The 5,899-nt window shown below is 38.1% G+C and overlaps 1 non-coding gene across 1 annotated transcript; it reads left to right on the top strand.

The window, feature by feature from the left end:
- The first annotated feature begins 5,060 nt into the window (after positions 1–5,060).
- Positions 5,061–5,167, top strand: LOC127077791 (small nucleolar RNA R71). Its single transcript, XR_007787563.1, has one exon. It is a non-coding gene; the product is annotated as a small nucleolar RNA R71 (small nucleolar RNA).
- The last annotated feature ends 732 nt before the right edge of the window (positions 5,168–5,899 follow it).

Here is a 5,899-nt window from a genome sequence, read left to right on the forward strand (position 1 = left end):
GGATGCCACTAAATGGTCTTACTTCAATCTCCTAAACAAAAAGGCGGATACCGGATACCAATAAATGGATTTACACCAATCTCCTAAACAAACAAACAAGGATACCGGAAGCCAATAAATGGACTTATTCCAATCTCCAAAGAACAAAACAAAACATGGATGTCAGATGCCAATTTATCTGGACTTATACTAACCTCCAACAGATGATCATGGGAGAGAAATGCCAACAACATGGACTTACAATTGAATCCTCACATACAACAAACAAACACAAGCAATAAGCAAAGAGGACATGAGTGGCCAATGAAATGGTCTTATACTCAATCCCTTCCAAATCATAGGAACAAAGGCCAATGAATGGACTTACAATTGTCCTCAATGGGCAAACCAAAGATGGTCACAAAGATATGAAATGATAATCATGCAATAATGAGCAATTAATGATGATAAATGCATAAAGGCACACAAGCAGATAGGCACAGATGAATGAACCAATAAGCAATCAATGATTCAGTTAGCACACACTATACACAAGCAATTAGGCTCAAGCAAGGGTTAGACTTTAAAGTCAATTGGAATGGGGTAGATGGTGCTCTTAACCTTAACATTGAGAGTTAAGGTGAAGCAGATGAAAGGATATGAGGGGTGTGCCTCATGCTCTTATCCCTGGTCAGGGAGAGCATCAGATGATAGAAGGTGTGGGAGTTCAGAAAGTTGGAACTCTCTCCACAAGTTAATGACTCTATAGATCTTGGGTTAATATCCACAATGCTACAACATGTAATGTGAGCAAAGGGATGACACACAGACTAGCAGGAGATGGGTTACACATCTCTTGTGTTCTGCCAATTGCCTTATCAAAGGACTTTTCCTGCTTGGGGACAAAAGTAAACAATCACAAACATTGCCTCTTAAGGAGGACTTCAGACAGGTGCCTGGCCAACTAACAGGCCAGGTCTTCCAGACTACATGGAGAAAAGAATGTTATACCTATATTATCAAAGCACAAACAAGTTCACAATGAACTTAGCAACTAAAGTACCTGAAAACAATCCAACTCAATCAGTATACAAGTTACAAAGTCAAACAGATGAACAAACAGTCAACACACAATGTACAATCAAACAATGCAATGTGCAAAGCACAAGCTCAACTCAAGTGAGCTAAATCATCCTACAAAAGAAATCAAATGTTAGTCAATATCAATCAAATAAATCAACTTAAGCAATGTGAATCAATCTCCTTAAGGGCATGTACTTCCTTAACCTGAAAATCAAACTCAAACATGAGAAGCAACCCCTAGGACAAGGCCTAGGGTTCAAGAAGGAGAAATAAACCAAAACAGAACATGAAAATTGACAAGAATCAAGTTTAATCAATCAAGAACAACATCCAAGTGGTCTCATGTCAAAAGCATCAACCAATTTCATTTCATAAACAAATCATGTCAAAGCGTGCAAGTTGGAATCACATTGGAGCAAACAGAATGATCACAATCATATTAATTCCAAAATGGCTCAATAAATTCCAAGAAAAATAATGTCTAGACAGAACACATCAAAGGATCAGCATACCAAAAATCAAAGCAATTGGATAAGCATAAGCATGTCAATTAAAATCAACAAGTCAAGGTATGCAAAAACAAACTCAAACAAGACCATAAATGGTGCATCAACTTAAGGCAATCCTAAAACAGAAATGACATAAGATAAATGACTCAAACCAAAGCCACAATGAACTTCAACATGTCAACAATCAGTGTACAAAATTTCAAGCTCATATGATAAGGCATAAGAATTTCACAAATCATGAAAGTTCAACACTCATCAAAAGTCCAATTATGACCAACCAGCAAAGAAAATCTCAAACAAATTGGAAATGGATCCAAAAATTCTACAAAAAAATCATGCTCAAACCTAACATCCAGAAGCAACCTCATGCAAAAATTCACATCAATTGGAAGTAAAATGGCATGGTAAATAAAATCAACAAGTTGGACAAGAAATGGTGTGACACACATTGTCACACCTCCAATGATCAGATCATATCTCACAAACCAGAAACTCAAAAATAGCAAACTCAATGCCAAAATGTCAATTAGGATCTCAAGTTTATGCATGCAAATTTTCAGCTCCATTGGATTAAGCATCATTATTTCACAACCAAAATAGCAAGCAAGGTGTAAGGCATGACATGCAAGAACAAACCCTAGACAATTTAAAAATCTAACCGAGCACAACTTCTGGAAAAATATCCAAAAAATAGTAGACATTACAAGGAACATGGCAAAAAAAATCTCATGTGAATTGGATCATTACTTTGAGAGTTATGAATTTTCTAATGAGGTGAAAAAATTAAAAATGCATGAATGACATAGATGAACATGAATAACATAGGTGAAAAAAAATACAAAAGCCAAGATGGAAAATGCCTTGGAGCGGGATCGAACCGCTGCGCCATTCGAATTGAGGCGCTCACTTAATGAAACACGCCGTTTCATTAAGTGATGTGGCGTGCTGTGATTGGTACATGGGAGACAAACAACAAAATACATGCAAACACAGCTCATGAAAGATCAAACGCGGTCTGGAGAACTAAAACCCTAGTGTTCATCGCGTGTTCATCCTGTTCTTCATCATCATGATCCAAACCTCACAGAAATTCATCATACATATACCATTCGATTCATCTTTCATCACTCATCAACAATACATCATTAATTTGACCTAACTCTAACTGTATCAAACGAATCAAGCACAACAAGTTTCACTCATCAGAATTCAAATCAACATAACTCTCTCAAAACTCAATGAAAATCCACGATCTAAAGTTCCGAATGATCAGTAATGAGAGATCTACAAGATGCACATAATTATTCCAAGAATTAGAGCATTCGAATTTTTACCTCAATGAAGATGCAGAAGTTGATCTGCTCGATTCAAGGCCTGGAATGTGAAAACAGATGCTCTCCACTGCTTGGATAGGTGAATGGTTGATGAACAACAACTCAGCAATGCTTGATTTCGATGGAATCTTCAACTGCCATGGATATGCAATAAGCTTCAACAGCTTCGAATCTTCAAGAATTCTCCAAGATTTTGCTTCAATCCACTTCAACTATGCATGTAGATGATGAATAGATCAAGAAGCAAGCAAAAGAGATGAAGAAATCGATGAAAAAGTTGAGAGAATTTTGAGAGCAAAACTTTTAGATCTGAAATTGTGAAGTTGTTCTTGATGAATTCTGTTAGGATTATGTTTAAATACCCCCTGCTAATCAAACTTGTTAATCATGTTTAAACAAAAACTCAAGGATTAGTGAAATGGAATGGTTTATGCAATTTTGCCAAAACACCCTTATGCTCACATGGCCAATGGAACAGTGCGAATTTCACTTGAAACAAGTTGCAAAATCTGTTTGGAGGCAAATGGAATTGGTTGGAAGTGAATGAAATGCATAATTCTCAAATTCACTTTTTCCCTCCAAAATTCAAATTAAGTTCAAGTGAAAAATGCAATATTTTTGTGATGAGTTTTAATGAAATGTGATGCATGATTATGATAGTAGGGATCAAGAGTGAAATGTCACAAAAAGAACCACATGATTTGGCCATTTGGTGCAAAAGTTATGCCTCCTTGAAGTTCAAAATTTCTTGGCAATGATTTGATCATAATTCTTCAACCACACATGAGAAATTCATGTTCTTGGACTTTTTGGAAAGGTGGAAGCAAGATCTTAAACTTTCATGTTGGACTAAATTTGATTTGAAGCTTGCTTGATGATGTAATCTTGAGGAGAAGACCTTACTATTTTTGGCAGTTTGAAATTACAGGTCACTTGCTATTTTTGGAAACTTTTCATCTGACCTCAAATCCTTCAATGTTGATGTTTGAAATGTCAAATGAGCCTTGTATGGACATGAATGAGGTCTCTCTAACCATCTCCCACCTTCAAATCCATGATTGAATGCACAGTTGACTTATGTTGACTTTGCTAGGGTTTCAGTTGACCTAGCTATGCTCAGATGAATTGTAAGCCTCTATCACTTGGGATCTTGATTCAAAATGATATCACAACTCATATGAACTCTTGATGAATGATCATGGTGCCCAAATTCTCAAGAATGGCCACCATCTATTGCTCAATGGCTGCATTTGACTGTCTTGACCTAATGTTGCTTCATCTGCAAGTAACCAGGTTAGATGACATATTTTTGTACTTTTGGTTAGTAAACAAATGAAAAGCAATGATATACAAATGCAAAACATGCTTGGTGATCAAGAACCACTCTCAAAAGATGACCCACCCACAGGGAAATGAGCAAAGTGCACAATGATCCTTGAGGCAATGATATGATATGATATGATGCCATGAAGGATCTTAGGGACAAAATTGGGGTCTTACACAAGCATTTTATTATGGATGGCTAAGGCGTCTACTTTGTTCGCTAGTTATTTAAGTTGCTCACTAGTATGTGTGTTTTGGTTCAAGAAGTCTTTGTTTGTCTGAGCTTGGGTAGCTATGAAGCTTTCCATCATTAATTCGAGATTTGACTTCCTAGGCATGTTAGGAGCATTATTAGCTGGCTTTTGATATCCAGGCAGAACAGCTGGTGCTTGGCCAGGTGCTTGGGTTGTAGGTATTTGAATATGGATTTCCTTGTGTGTAATTTACTTGATCGGTTGGGACTCCTGCTAATATTTGACATTCTTGTGCAGTGTGTCCAGGGTTTCCACATAACTCACAGTTTGGAGTTACAGCAGCCACGGTGGCTGCGGGTGGTATGGTCAAGTTATCTAATTTTTGAACAAGGGCATCTACCTTTGCATGAACATGGTCAAGGCTACTGGTTTCGTACATTCCACCCTTTGTCTGGGACTTTTCCATTGGAGTTCTCTCACCTCCCCATTGGCAATGGTTTTGGGCCATTTTTTCAATGAGTTGATAGGCTTCGTTGTATGGCTTATCCATAAGTGCACCGCCCGCGGCAGCGTCTACTGTAAGTCTTGTGTTATATAGAAGCCCATTGTAAAATGTGTGAATGATCACCCAGTCTTCGAGACCATGATGTGGACATATCCTCATCATGTCCTTGTATCTCTCCCACGCTTCGTAGAGAGATTCCATATCTTTTTGCCTGAATCCGTTGATTTGAGCTCTTAGCATAGCAATTTTGCTTGGCGGAAAATATCGGGATAGGAAAACGTTCTTCAATTCTTCCCATGTTGTAACGGAGTTGGAGGGCAAGGATTGCAACCAAGCCCAAGCTTTGTCTCTTAGTGAGAAAGGAAAGAGGCACAATCTTATCGCATCTTGAGATACACCATTCGCCTTTACAGTGTCTGCGTACTGCACAAACTTGGTCAGGTGTTCATTAGGATCGTCCGTAGGATTTCTAGCAAATTGTTGTTGTTGGACGGCTGATAACAGTGAGGGTTTCAGCTCGAAATCGTTTCGATTGATAGCGGGGGCATCAATGCTGTTGTGAGGTTCTTGTTGGGACGGGGTAGCGTAGAATTTAAGAGGACAATTATTTGGTCCTTCCTCATCCATGGTTGGTTTTTCTTATGGTTTAGAAGGAGAGAAGATATCGGGAATATCGTACTTTTGTTGATATTTGTGTATTCGGCGTTTTACGTATAAGAAACGCTCTAATTCTGGGACTGGTGGTGCTAAGTTATCGCCTTGTGAGCGAGTACTTGGCATACAATCAGGGAAATAAGGGAGAGAAGATTAGTTTTTGTTTTTACCTTAGTGTATACCGTGCAACGAAAGAATCACATTATTCGACTAAAACAGGTCCCCGGAAACGGCGCCAAAAACTTGATGCTTGTCGTGACTATATTTAAAATATAGTCTATCGGGTACTTGACTGCAAGTGCACAGTCTAGTGCTTTA

This window comes from Lathyrus oleraceus, chromosome 4, assembly GCF_024323335.1.
Source record: "Lathyrus oleraceus cultivar Zhongwan6 chromosome 4, CAAS_Psat_ZW6_1.0, whole genome shotgun sequence".
In the NCBI taxonomy this organism is placed as follows: Eukaryota; Viridiplantae; Streptophyta; class Magnoliopsida; order Fabales; family Fabaceae; genus Lathyrus; species Lathyrus oleraceus.